Source organism: Pectinophora gossypiella, chromosome 11 (assembly GCF_024362695.1).
Source record: "Pectinophora gossypiella chromosome 11, ilPecGoss1.1, whole genome shotgun sequence".
NCBI lineage: Eukaryota > Metazoa > Arthropoda > Insecta > Lepidoptera > Gelechiidae > Pectinophora > Pectinophora gossypiella.
Window position 1 is genome coordinate 9443548 of NC_065414.1, and position 15274 is coordinate 9458821.

The 15274-nt window shown below is 36.1% G+C and overlaps 1 protein-coding gene across 2 annotated transcripts in view; it reads left to right on the forward strand.

Annotated features, from left to right (window-relative positions):
- Window positions 1-2580: 2580 nt before the first annotated feature.
- The window catches only part of LOC126370919 (probable phospholipid-transporting ATPase IM), a 75488-nt gene continuing 62794 nt past the window's right edge, over window positions 2581-15274 (forward strand). The window contains exons 1-2 of one of the 2 annotated variants that reach the window (XM_050016043.1): window positions 2581-2719; window positions 8334-8396. The gene's annotated coding sequence lies outside the window, so the exon portion shown is untranslated. Of the gene's footprint in view, window positions 2720-8333; window positions 8397-12673; window positions 12933-15274 lie in introns of those variants that run through there. The other variant, XM_050016044.1, reaches the window with a different exon arrangement.

The window sequence follows — 15274 nt, forward strand, 5'->3', positions numbered from 1 at the left end:
AGAATAGACGGATAATATTTTAGAGTGACGATCAAACTATCACAGCTCTCTTTCTTCCCTATGGCAACAATCTCTGTGGAAAAAAGAAACAAACATAGACAAACACCGCTGTCTAGAACGTCAGTGTTTACCGTTTTGAGATGTTGTGGTAGTCAGCTGGATACCAAACCTGCCGTTAGTTTTTTGGTGTTTTGGGACATTATTTTAACTTTTTATATAAACAATCTGTGAAATAGTTATTCATTATGAACCATGGCTTGCGTAGCTATTGGTTGTGAGAGTAGAATGGGTGTTATAATGGAGAACGATCAAACAATGTCTCACCATGGGTAAGTTATCGACCACATAATACATGTTTGTGTGCAAGAAATACATTACCTGGTCTGGTTTTTGTAAAGTTTATTGAGCCCTAAACACGATGCAGACGCATATTTTCAGCAAAGCCGTCACATTTGTACAAATAATTGATTTCACATTTTACGTTAATCAGCTTTGACAGATCATGTACCCAAAGTATTATAAGTAGTGTTGTCCTTTGATATCGATAACATAATATTATGTTTGAATGTAACATCTACATGTTGCGTTATTCTATTCACGTTTAATTTATTTTTCGACCTGTTTCCGATTTGGATGAAGATTACATAAAGATATTGTATTTTCCAGATTTCCTAAATATCCTAATTTACGAAACAAGAAATTAAGAAACAATTAGATTCAGACCATGAAACGAGATAATTCTCTCTTCTGAAGGACGCCTTCTCCTTATTTAAGCCTGTGCTAATTACATTTCGATGTATCTTGCTTTCTATCGAGCAGGATACCAAACAAAAATATTACATAGAGATGCAGTACCAACAATATTCACTCACATATCTCACATAAGGTGAGTTTAAGTTTAGTTATAAGTTTATAGATAAATTTGCAGCTATTTCGTTTTTGTATTCTACATTAGCATGGAAAAAATATTTCAATACAATACAAATATTCTCTATTGCACAAAATAATTAGTATGAATAACTATTTTGGTAATTACCTGTGATTATTCCTTCTATAAATAATTAGTATGAATAACTATTTTTGTAATTACCTGTGATTATTCCTTCTATGTGCAATGTGTAAACATGCAATGCTTGTGTATTTGTGTGCTCCACGTTAATATGTGCCATTCTTGCAGGTGAAGTTATAACGACCAGAGCCGACACTATACACTTCTAAAGAAAGTGAACAAGAGGAAATAATTTTTTTTATCACCAAAAGTCGGAATTGTTCAGTGCTTCGTAGTCATTGTATTCTAACTATATTGAATAAAAATCTTATAAAGAAGTATTTGCTTTTATTCTTTAATCGCATTGAGATAATCCCCGAAATATACTAGAAGGTCGTCTACTTCTTGTATCGAGAGCCGATTCGATTTCCGGTCAAGTCAATGAAAAACGTGTATTTAATTTTTATAAAAGGGTAGGTATGTGATTTATAGCAACCAAAGGGTGGCCGCAATGTCGTATTAAAATGATACTATAGTATATGTGGACTAGATGGACCGTCCTCGACCTCCTCGGCCATAACACCTTGCGAAATGACATAGATTCAAAAATGATTAATTGACCTTTAACAAGTTTGTCCATGATAATTACGTTGAATAAGTGCTTCTGAATCTGTCACCGCAACGTACGGTTCTTCTTAGGTATCTTTCTATCAGGGTACAAATAGGTATCGTTTTAACTAATTTACTTGTGGTTCTACCCACCCAGGTATGGATACTAGGTCGTTATTTCTGTATTTAATTAATCATTCAATTTGTAATGTATATTTTTTTAGATCTTAGACTAACATGAAATATTTAGCCAATAATAATGTCGATAAAGACATGGAACGGCACTAGTGGTTCTGATACAAAAACATATACTATAGGTACGTTTCTATAACAAACCCGCTACACGAGTACAAAAGACGTTACGACGATAGTATATTTATCTCTTTTTAACTTATGACGGCTCACATGAGTGCGAAAGACAAAACCTATGTTTTTCTTTCGTCTTAAATATGCTCCGTCTATTCTATACAAGGTCTTTGGTAGTTAGTATCAGTCTGTGCCAATTATATTTTTATTTTCATGAGAAGGCAATGGACTACAACTATAGAGCCTCTTATATTTTCTTTTGTTATTTTGGCCGTAAGCAAAGGAAACATAATCCATACAGCCAAAACCTGCACAATAGGGATGCAGCCCGCGCCACGAAGTAAGTCCCTGAGGTAAGTCCTGCGGATTTGAATAGAGATGCAGATATGGCGACACTAGCAGCGTCGCCATGCCGCATGCCGTGGCTGCGGACTTCTTTCGTGGCGCGGCGCTGTCTTTACTTTTATGGGTTCAGTTGGATGTATTCACAGTACACACAAAATGTTCTTAAAAAGTATTAAGTATTTTTTGAAAGTATATTTAAAAACATTTTTAGTTAATTGCGTCCTTTTTTAAACGTTAATTATTATTTTAATTTTACGGTTCATTTGTTTTTTGGCTGAATGAAATACTCAGTGTCACGATTGTTATTATCTTATCTGTGGCAGTAATTTTTTTATTGTCGTCCGGTTGTCGTTCGTCGGTTGTGGATTTTTTTGATTTCGTCGAATTTGATTATCTAGTTGAAGAAATAAGACGTTTATCAAATAAGTAAGATCTACGAATCACACGAAGAATCTCTCGGAACTTTCATATGTATGTATCTTTTTTTCCTTTGCCGTAAAGATATTTTTCTTGATGATGTCAACTTTTCTGATGATACTTTCACTTCTAAATATTTATCGTTTCTCCAATATTGTGGATTTTATGTGTAATTTTATTAGATTTTTGTTAAAGATTATGTTATCCTGTACTTATATCTAGTGTAGAAAATGTGAACTTTACATGTAAATTCACAAATAAATAAAACCAGGTGCTAGATGCTTTAGGTCGTATCGTGTCCGAGCCATATAGCGTATACACTGCCGAAGTAATTAGTATTAGTGTCTTGACTCATCCAATATCGCAGACCCAAGTTTCAAATTGAGCAAAAGTATCGAGAAGAATACAAAATGGGCGCAGCATTTTGACTAATCTTTACTGTACAATAATCATATCATTTTTTCTAAATACCACTAATGTTTGCAGGTATAAAATGAATAACTGCCAAACACTTCATTCTAAAACAACCTTCAGCTCTTATGATCACTTCAGTAGTTATTGAAATTGATAAATCCATCCAAATACTTAATGCAGCAAATACCTACTAGGTATTTACTCTAATTAGGTATTTAATGTAGGCCTAGCCATGCAGTCTACATTTTACAATTAGCATCTGTTTTGCACTCAATGACAATCTATTATGGTCTATCTTTCAAACATTGAAAGGAAATGTCCACTCTGGCAACAATTATTAATGGGTTTCAAGGTTTTAATGAAGCTTTCCTAAGTACATTAAACTTGTTTGATTTGTAATTATGTTCAGTACCTACCGTAACATATATAGATAATAATAATAACAATTCATTCTCTGTTTGTGTGTGCCATGTGTGCATGCATTACATGCCTTTTTATTGGAAGTCTAGTCTTGTAGTGAGAAAATTTATAGAATATAGAACTGTCTGAATGTTACAGGAATACAACAAGCATGTTGAGTTTGCATAAATAAGCAAAGTTACATAATAATGTAAAGAAATATAACTACCTATTTGCACTTACTGAAAACTTATTTGAAAACTTACTGAGTGTACCCCAAGTTATTTAAAAAAATAAGTTACCTATTAGATAACACCATAAACATAATTCATTCAAGAAATATTTATAGTGTTGATATCAGTGGCATCCTACCGTAAATTCTAAATTAACTCTTAACCGCTGGTATCTTAACCCCACTTAAATAAACAACAACTTTGATAGTAGTAAAGGAATAACTTTCAATTATTACCTAATAATGTAAATAAATTATTTATTAAATGTAATTCAAGACTATGGTACCTACAAAAACTTTGGAAAGAAAGAAGAAAGAAAGAAAATCATTTATTAGATTATATTAGATTAGATTCATTATTCATTGCTAGTAAGTAGGTACCTATGCGGTGTAAAAATTAACTAGTTGGAAATGTTGTCAAGCAAGAGTATTACTTGAATTTAAAAAAGTTACAGTATTAAGCACAAGATTTCATATACATATAGTCGACGCGAAATTTTCGCAAATGTTTCACTTTTACATTAACCCCATTTTGTGACGTTGCTTTCTTCTGCTTTCACAAAATATTCTTATAAGGAACATTCTAGAATTTTCGAGTAAGAATCGATTACGTGCTTGAAATCGTTACCGTGTAGCCGAATACAACCCTTGAAGTAAGAATTGCGTGTGCTGCTCATTAGCAGGCAAGTAGGTGAGGTACCTACCTATATTGTAATAAGTCAATATGACGTTTGTTACTTTTTGCATGTCGTTGTCAGAAATCTTAAAGGCACGGCCTGTGCCTCGTGACATATCGTGGGAATTGCTGCCGATATCTTCGTCGGTGGAAAACGGCTGCACGTTCTCTCACGGGTTTGGACCAATTAGCCGACTAAATTATTTACACCGATGAACATTACGCTGGCGGCCGCCTTGAACTTTCGTTTTTTTGCAAAACACATGTCCATTTCCATTATTAAGGGATAGCTAGTCGCACACATTTGTTAAGAAACCGACAAGTTTCTTCAGTCTTATTAAGGGTATAATCGAAACAGCTTTACACTTCGATTTACAGGATACAGGCACACCCCGGACACTTCATATAAACGACCTCGTTTTACAAAGACACTACACATTGACATTATCAACGCGTGCAACTGTGTGTGTGATGTCAGAGGGCTGCCAATTACAATACCTAATTTAACCGTTATTACTTGCTTAGGTAGGTACTAGGTACCACTTACGAAAGATACGAAAGATTTGGGGGTCGAGGTAAACCTAGCTCAGACGCTAGTGGGGAGCGGAAACAGGATTCCCCTCGTCCAGGGTTGCCAACCGTAGATTTTTTTTCCTCATACATAAGCAGCTGAAAATCACGTATTTCGGATTTGAAATCCCTAAACAAGCTTGGCGGCTGTATGGTCACGCACGAGCTTTAAGAATAATTGTTTCGAGAATAATAATTCTAATGCTATAACCCAAGGCAACGAAAAGTCACTAAAAACTGTCCGGTGAAGATCCGATATCAAAAGATAGCCAGTTCAGTTATGGATGGCATGATTTTACGAAAGTTGTTATTTCCCTTTTGTATGTTCCCTAAAAATACATAGGCCTCATTACTAAGCTTTGAATATGAGCTAAGATAGTTTGTAAATGTTGTACCTTATGTACTGACGTCATATCACCCTTGAAAGTCTTCTAAACTTATGCTTATGGTAGTTGAAGAAATTTGATAGTTTTGAAGGTGAGGTACTTTATGAGTAATTCTTCGTAGGTCTTTAGTCAACGCAACTGTTAAAAAGTCCGCTGTAATTATTTTAACTATACTATTTAAACAGTTACACTAGAAATCCGTATAAATAATAAATGATTCGAAGAAGGCACTAAGGTATAATATAACATAGTTACTTAGTCATAGGCGGGTGTTAGTCGGGTTAAAATATTAGAACATTGAGTGAGTACGGCGTCCGTACATCGTTTATTGACCCACCTCGAGCAACGAATATTAAAGCTTTGCACGCAACCTATTTTGGCTACTGTTTACGTAGGTAGTTATAAACCGGAGTGCTTTTGTTTCATATTCATATGCCAGATGTCCTAGTTTTTGCGTTAAAACTTTATTTTTCCTGTAGTCGTTCAGCTGGGTAACAGAATCTATGTCGTAGATACAAAAAGCGACAAAAATAATTGTCTAATTTGTATCAATTACTCGGATTTCATTAGTGAGGAGTGCCGGCAGGAGCTGAGAGCTTCGTTCACATTTATCTAGCTATGACACGACATATCTACACCCGACGAATCTTATTCTATTAAAACATTCATAAGGGCACGCCCTCCTCGTATGGTGACTGCTTGAGCGTGGTTTTATGACTATGACATCATGTTGGTTTTTATTAAATTGTCTAGAGGCATAATTCTTTATCATAAATATCATCATCTTCTATCTACCACCAATATTAAATGAAAAGTAAATATGAATGCTTAGACCTAAGTCTGCGGCATCACGGGCTTCTTGAGCCATTTCTTAGATAAAATCATGTAGTTGTTCATTGTAAAATTACCAACATTATTATTTCTATAAGCAATCTCTCTAAGAACTGAAATGTTTGGCTTGAAAAGATGACAGACGTAATACCATGTGACACGCAATAAATAAATAAATAAAGACGTTCCTATTGCAGGGTCCGAACTCCCAATATATGCATAGTCTGCGTACAATACAGTTATCATATCCCTTGGCATTAGAAAGTTTTCCTCTAGTCAAGCTTGAGCGTATATTCGTGTTCAGATAAATAGCAACCTATAAATGCCAAGGCGAGATAGTGCGGAACAGGCGCGCACGCAAATAACCCGAAAAAGCTCGCAAAGTTATTAGACGTTCCGGTTATCTGTGGTGAAGGAAGGTAGGGCTGCTTTGTTGCTTTAGCCAAAATGTCAGGCGTGGTCCGTGACGTCACCAGCAGCAAAATGGCGCGACATTTCGCGGTGCCGCGCCCATGCCCACCCTAATCTCTGTCATGCTGGCAGGGTTGTCGAAATCACCCCTAGGTTCCATAGGATCGACCTAATTCTTTTACGTTTGGCATTTGTCTGCTGGTGCCATTGTCGTACCGCGCAGTCACGGTCGTACGCTCGCTAAATGTCCGAGGATTCTGCCACCTCTAAATGCTTCATGTATCTTATAAGAGCTTATAAGAGTAGTTTCTGAAAACAAAACTACTGTGTAACTGAAATATGTTCACGTACATTATTCTTTATGAGTTATAAATTGCTTCTAGACATTTATTGATTGATTGAATTCTAGGCAACCATTATAATTGGTACCTACACTCGTCCCTCGTATCTGACTTGGGGATGATTCATCGTTAGCTAAATCAAGTGTACACTATGTTATCGTACATACTCCTTTTAAATCACGGAAGTTTACTTTTATGATTCATTCTCCTTGTTGTGTTATTTTAAACGCCATCTGCTGGTGGGTTGTTGTGTATGTCTTCGGCGTACTCGCTGGGAATTTCAACTTGAATAGGTAATTTTCAAGAAGGTCAATAGTAATAATAGCTGAGGTCAGAATATAACAATGTTAAGGCAGCCATAGGTTGAGGTCGTAGAGCTAGGTGAAGTTCATATAACTTTTTGAAGTTAGTAGAGCATTTTGTATCTTCGACTTGTGTGCAAATAGAAGTAGGAATTCTTGTTAAAAACTGTCTAAATTGTTGGTTGTTGCTGGAGTCCTTCGTGACAAAGCTCTCATGACAATAAATATTGAGTATATAAGCATTATCTATAAATAGAGAAAAATGCGTTGCCATAATGCTGTTTGTCGCTGTATTCTCTTCGTGCAAAGGCACGAATTTGGCTCGAAAAAAATATTGTATCGAATAAATCATAATAGGTGTGTCAAAAAATTATTAGTATCCAGCTGATACTTAAATATTTGTAACTAACAATAATTATCCGAAGGCAAAATTTTCTGACAAAATATCCGACTTAATTACCGAATACAAATTGGATAAACAAAATGATCAAGACTTGGCTATCGAGAGAAAAGTAATATCCAGAACTTATTTGGCAGATATTAGTACTGCTATCAGGATTAACTGGCAGATAGACTAGCTTTATCAGCAAGTGATGAAGCAGGTGGTAACGACAACTTTATCACGATTGATGCTAACGTTGCCAATTTAGTTGGTTTATGGCTAATGGACCCCAGTCCCGGTGCATAAAGACATTACCTTGATGGGTAGGCGCCGCTCTGTAAACAAATTGCAGGCGCGTGGCGAGCGATTGGCGTATCGTGGTAGTGTCGGTCCCACCGTCAACGTGTAGGTAACAGACTCGTCATCGCAGCACTGGTAAAGCTGGGTCCACATAATATGTCGTATATATGAGTGGCTCAAGACCCAATGGGTCGACGTTCATTTCAGACCAGTGATAAGGCGGATGATCCTACATGTGTCTCATAACAGGTCCCCCACTCGACGGGTAGCCTACAATTTGTGACGTAAAACTCATCTATCAAGTCCTCTAAGGAACCTACGTACGGTTGACCAACTTATAAACAATCTGAGCCCCAAAACATAGGCTTTATTAGCGCGAATTGTTGGCATTATTGAGCATTGATAAAGTTTGTTTTGTTCACAGGTAATTATGGCGGTTGTGGTAGACAGACTGCAAGCCGCCTTCAAAATTTGCGCTTAGCTTTTGGTGAGTGTTTTTATTGAATACTATTAACTATAACCCACAAAAGTTTTAGTAAACATTTCACTCCATTAGATATATTCGTTTCGCGTTCTCTACCAAAAAGGCGAACGTTAGCCAGGTCTTTGAATTAAACGTTTGACCTTCCATGCCGGGACTAGTCTATAAAATGAAAGGTGGACAGCACTATTAGTAACACTATAACGAAAGTTTATTTTGGGTGTCATTGTCTGTTTCGCGAAGCCATCGCCCATTGGCACACAATAAGGGACGTTTATTGTGTCGGTGTCAGCGCGACGTTGAGGGATGATCGCGTCAACATCGAACTAGATTTGGCCATTTATTGGAGGTCTCCTTTACGTGTATGTATAATAAAATAAAATTCATATATTTCTGTAAATACAAGCAGATAATCGTGGATAGGACTTCCCCAGTAAGTAATCAAGATACCTACTTGTGTTTGGAATGTCTCGCAACTTCCCTTTAGTCTTGCTAATGGTTAAATTAGAGTTTAACTGGTTTACTATTACCGCAAGTTTATAAAATTACTTATAACATAAAAAAGTAGCCAAAAGATTTTCTTAAAACTAAATATTATTAGACTATATAGCCTGATAGCTTGATTTATTCGGTCTCAGCATACAGTACATACACAGGATAATCTGATACTACATGAAATGTGCATATTAACTACGTATAGTTCTTACCTGAACCAAAATAATATATTTAAGAACTTACCCATATTTCTCTAGCCTAAGATATACAAGTAAAACATTTGATACTCATGCAGTCTCATCAGTTATTACGTTACGGTCTTCGATATATCTATAGCCAATCCTGCGTCAGGGCTGCGTGTGACCTGAATATGAGGTTGTGGGTTGTCTTTGCCGCGGCAATGGGGTGCGCCGGCCGCACCTGCTTCCTGACTCCGCACTCTTGTGTTTGATGTAATTGGAAGCGTTGACCGACAAGGCCTTTATAAAGTAAACGCCTCTATTGTCATTTTACTACCCATACTTCTGAAAAGATAATATTGCAAAAAGGTTGATACATTTACAGCCCTTTTGACCCTTCGCTTATAGAATCGATGTGCCGTTGTTATGATAGGGAATAGCTTTAGGGTTAAAGGGTGTTTTCACAATTGTATGTTTGCATAGTAACCATTATTTAGTCAATATTTCAATTATTAGGAAATAAAAAAGCAAACGCTGCTGTTCCTTGGTTACTAGATTTGGTTTATTGAATAAACTTGAGAGAATTCCATATTAAGAAGAAACATCTGATTATGTCGAATTGTCACCTTCATCAATATGTGATGAGGTCTTAGTCACAGGTTTGTTATTTAATTTAAAACGCCTGGGAACCGTCACGTTGTACTTATTTTAGTACAACATGGCGGTTGGAGAGGTTCTAGAATTTGTTATTTGTAGTATTGCCAATCAATAATCCACTATCGATACTATCGATTACTCAGTTTGTTCTATACTATCGCCACGCAATACTATCGATAATATTGAAAATCATCAAGGTATCGATAGTCAAACTGTCGATAGTGCGGCAACACTACTTACCTATTTGACAGTCAATGTCTCGACTGATATATTCTAATGTCGAAGTGACCGTTGCAGATATAGTTCTCTGTAATTTGTCTGATTTGTTTATGGTGAATGGGCGACCCGACCAAATGTCCCGCAGTCTCCGCCACTCACGTGTTAGGGACTCGCTCTCTGACTTCGTTCTGTCATTACAGAACACACACCGGACACTTCATACAAAAATACACACTACACATTGACGTTATCGTACACGCCCATCTGTGTGGGTAACATCTGACACCCATACGATTAAAGGCTAAAGTAAGACCGAGGGGGGTGAGGTGACCCTAGCTCAGCCGCTGGTGGGGAGCGGAGAGTTGCCGTTCTGTACGTAGTATTATTTCTCATTCTATGGTAATGGTTCGCAGTCGTTATAGCCGCATAGAGGTGGTGGTGCCACGCCTTAACTCAATCACTGCGCCACAGGACTGAGCTTTTAATGTTGCTGAAAGTAGAACGTGGAACAATGTAAACCCGTCTGAACGTATCGCAGCAAACTAAGCCTTCTTTATTACCGCTAAGGTTTGTCGTGACGGCCAGGGGTTGATTTGTTGATTTAGGGGGTCTGTGGGTGACCTAATTTGACGGCTTTTCACATCGTTACCGCCGATGAATACGGTGTTGCCTTAGGACACTGTTACAATCCGTTTATGTTATTTGTAGCTACACAATAATTTGGGCCATTTAATGGATTAAACATTTTGTTTTTCAAAATGTGCAAGTTATGTGAATACGTCTTCACTTCGTCAAAAAGAATGTTGACTCCGGTGATAATGTTGGATTTGTGCCAGACTGTGTGTCTTCTTTCACTGATTATTCACGAATTTATTTTTATATTTATCTAAAAATGTCTTGAAATGGCCAGCTTTGAATAATCTCTTTAAGATAAATAAATCAGATAGATACTATAAAAGTCTTAACTATCATTAAGTTAACTTTAATCACCGCCGGTTTTTCTTGCTAGTCCGAAAAACAGGTAACTATTGCAAAATTTAGATTCTCAATGAGGCTACGTGTGCTACTAGGAATTGGTTAACCAAAGCATTGGATATTTGTTTTTACATACATTATTACATACTTGTCAATTTTTCTACATTTCACTCTTGTGTAGTGAAATTCGATAAAATTATCTAATGAGACATATTTGATTTCGGCATTCTAATAAGCATTTGGCTAGACTCGTTGACAGAGGAAGCAATAGATCATGTTGGAATATACTCTGGTCCGATACGTGCATCCGCTAGACAAGCACCCGCCTACATTTTGCTAAACATCGTAAACGTAAGTGCGAATCTGAAACTCGTTACTCTCATTGTTTGAGATGCATGAGCAAATGTGGTAGTGTGGTGCGATGAAGTCACCAACGGGAGCAGTCGAAGCGCTGCCATTGTTTACAATATCGTATAGAATCCTACACCGCTACATTGTTGGACACACTTCAACGTGATCAAAATAAATATTTACAATTCTCAACCGACACAGATGTAAAATGTCGGGAATAAAACTTCAGATGTTTTCGATGAGTGTCATTCTTCTTATGGTCGATTAATGATCGGTATTTAACACCTAAACTTCCTATACCTACCTATTTAAAATTAATCGCGTTTGAGTAAATTGTTATTTGATTTCCACTTGATAGTCGTAGCGTAGAAAATCATTACGCAGAATCGACAATGATTACCTACCTTACGATACTTAATGGTTATTGCCCCTATCCCCAAGGACCAAGAGAAAAACAGTTATTTAAAATTGATAACGTGAACACGTAAAGCATAACATCTATGAGTAACAGTATTAATGATAGGAATGACGCACTGAATGTGATGGTCACTATCTGTCGCGTTGCTGAACCGGTGCGTTGCGCAAGAGTGCGTGCCGCGTCGCGCCGCGGATGGCGGCCGTGTTGGTTAACTGCGCCGGTGCACCCGGTACACGTGCCCTCAACTCGCACCCAGAACCTTGTAGGAACTAGTTTCCACCTTCGCAAGAAGCTGTTCTTCTAAAAGTCCCTGTTATTTATTTGGCGGCGCGGCGTTGCTTAAGTTTTCCAACTTTATAATACTTATTTTCGTAGTTTTATTAAGGTAGTCGCTGTCACAAGGTCGGCATGGATTCGCCTACATAGTTTTATTTATATATAAAAACACGAAATATAAAAACATTAATACTAATTTGCTCATTTCTTGTATATTTTTTCTACATAAAAATAGGCATGTTTCTATCCCTAGTCTCTACTTTTAATAACGCGGTTGGGATACGTAGGTGACGGACTATGTAGTGATAATTAATTATCATTATTAGTACCTAGCTACTACATTGTCATTATCACTTAGTTAGCTACTGAAAATTGTATATATTCAAAGTGAACAAATCATAAAATTTGACAATTCGAAAGTAAGTTAAGGTTTTCAACTTTAAGCTAACTCTTCGTTGGTATCTGTAACCATTTACTTTAAAATTTAATCACTTGGTTGATTGTTATTTACTAAGTATGCTTCGTTGAAAATTTTGCTTGATCGAACAGCGGCGACTTGATTGTGTGCCGGTTTAAAAGCGGCATTGGATAAACAAATGGACGAAGTTTGCGTCGAAAGTGGTATCGCTATCGAAGTCGCGGTAGAGCGGCGACTCACCTTGGGGTTTGCTGTTACGTACGCTAAAATACACTATCAAAACAGTGCGTTTCGTTCGTCGCGTCAGTCGCACGTTCGCCGCGCTCGTCAGCTGTTGTATAAATAATAACATCGCGAATTATATCACTGAATATTTTATACACTTCGCCGCCACAAGTGCCTGAAAGTGGTTTTAGTGGAATAAACGCCCGATACATACCAATAGGAAGCAAGCGGGATTTAATTTTAAATTGTGAATGTGACGTGCTCAGAGTTAGCGTCTTATTGGATTGTCGGAGTCTGAGATTCGTCTGGTCCAAACCTAATTTTATAATGTAAGTGTTTCATACTGCTATTCCGATGTTTTGCGACAGTCTCGCGACAGTCTCGCTAATATATTTTTAAATAAAAAATATATTTTTACTTATTTTCTCACAAATAATTTAAAATCTTGAACTAAACAATGTTTTAATGTAAAAGCCAATGATAAAAGTTTGAATCTTAATTATAATTAATTTGTTATTTGTTTTCCACATTGTGTCTGTATTCTATATTCAATATTATGACGACGATGATTTTTAAGATTTATTGGTTTAAAATAATTTTACTTACAAAGTATTCACTTCAAAATGTACTAAACCATATTTTTTTATAAAATTGGTGATACAAAATACTTGACAATCTGTTACTAATGAAGGAAAATTCTGTTTTCTTGGCTATATAATGTAGATTTTTCCTCTTGGTCCACATCCTTGTAGCGGTTATCCTTGAACGGTGCAACTCGTGTGTATATATGCCCACATGCATTATAATGTTCGGTATGTGGTGCTCCAATTCGTGTACAATTAATATCTATAACGGATTCAATATTTTATGCTTACATATTTAAAGCACGTTATACCGTGACATACCTATATATCACAGCAAGAATTAATTGCAATTTTATTGTATTTTATACGTGTTCCACATTTGAATCTACTCGTATTTGTAAACTAAATAATATTACATTGTTACTTTCGCACGAACTTCTTCAATTTCCGTTTGCTAATAACTTCACGCCGTTGAAGCTGAAATTTGCTTAAAGTTTTTACCGCGTTAACGTTTTTGTTTTCTCAAATAACACGATCAGGTACATTGAGTACATTCCTACAAAATGTTGCCAAGTATTCGTTTGATACGTCGACTATCGATATTATATCGGTGTTACCAGCAAGAAGTTGACTGTTTACAAAGGGCTTAATGTTTACATTCGCGACTGCAGGTTGGTTTAACAGGCGATCATTATGTTAAACACTGCCTGGTGACTCGACACTTTTAACTGTTCATATATTTTGCGTACATAATTATTTTTATTGGTACCTTGCCGTACAATAATGTAGAAAATATTTGTGTTAATTTCTATTAGAAAGAAAGAAAGAAAGAAAGAAACGTTTATTATAAAGGGACACCACAGTTACAAATATAAAACAAATATATAATTTAAAACACGGAGTAACACACAACTTACAATCAAACAAAACACATAATAAAAACAACATACACGAGAAATACAAATAATTGAGTGTATGGACTGGTCAACGATGGTGGTGGTGTCCTTTATAAAAGGGCCTCACTCAGCATAAGCCGCGGCGCGAGCCACGACGCTGGTATTCTGTGGACCCTGCTAAGTGAGGCACGGAAGCCGTGTCTCCCACAAATACAACTTGAATGGATACATAATAATATTTACTTATACTATGAAAACAAAGTAGTTTACAAAAACATATATTAAAAGCGTGTGTGTGTGTGCAGTGTATCTACAAATACATGAAAGAAATACAATAATACTTACAAAACAATACATATAAAACGATGAAATAAACAAATAAATAAAGTTAGAAATGTTAGAAATGTTATTACATCTCAACGCATTTCAAATACTAAAAATAAACATAATAATGTACAAAACCAATGCATTAGCACGTAATTATTATTTGTCGGAATGGCATAAACTGCACAGAATAAAAATAAGTCAGTAGGCAAAAAATAATTCTCATGCCATGCAAGAACATCGTTTGTTCCACTGCTAAGGAGCTGATCCTACCGTAATATGAAGGTCAAACAATCATAAAATGTTACCGGTTAACAATACACTTCATCCACCGCGCACCTACTAAACTAAGCTCCATTGTTCCATCATATAAACAAACCAATTTGGTTCTTAAACGTCGTTCCCGATTTATTAATTTTTTGTTTTTTTTATTTGTATTACTTAGAAGTCTTTGATTTTTTCATTATTATAGTTGTTAATCCTAACTGAAAATAACAAACTCTTAATCCTCTTTGTCTGAAACCTGTAAGAGAAATGTTAATTAGTAATTTGCGAAAGTGAGTAGGTAGGATTTTTTCAAGCTTAATAATGAGAGGCCTAAACGGAAATCGCTACATCTTCAGTTATGTCTCATTCCGTGTTAACGTTTGTTTGATGAAGGAATATGAGAGGCGGGTAATGTTATTGTTTCTCTTGGTATTATTGTCACTTGTTTTTAACAACTACTGTGTACTGTTGGTATACCTATCTAAATAAATAAATAAATAAATAAACAAGGTTCCATAGACAAAACACAGAAACATGTCTTGGAATAGCGTTATTTGATATGTATTACGGCTTATACTGTATCTTTACTCTATAAATTAT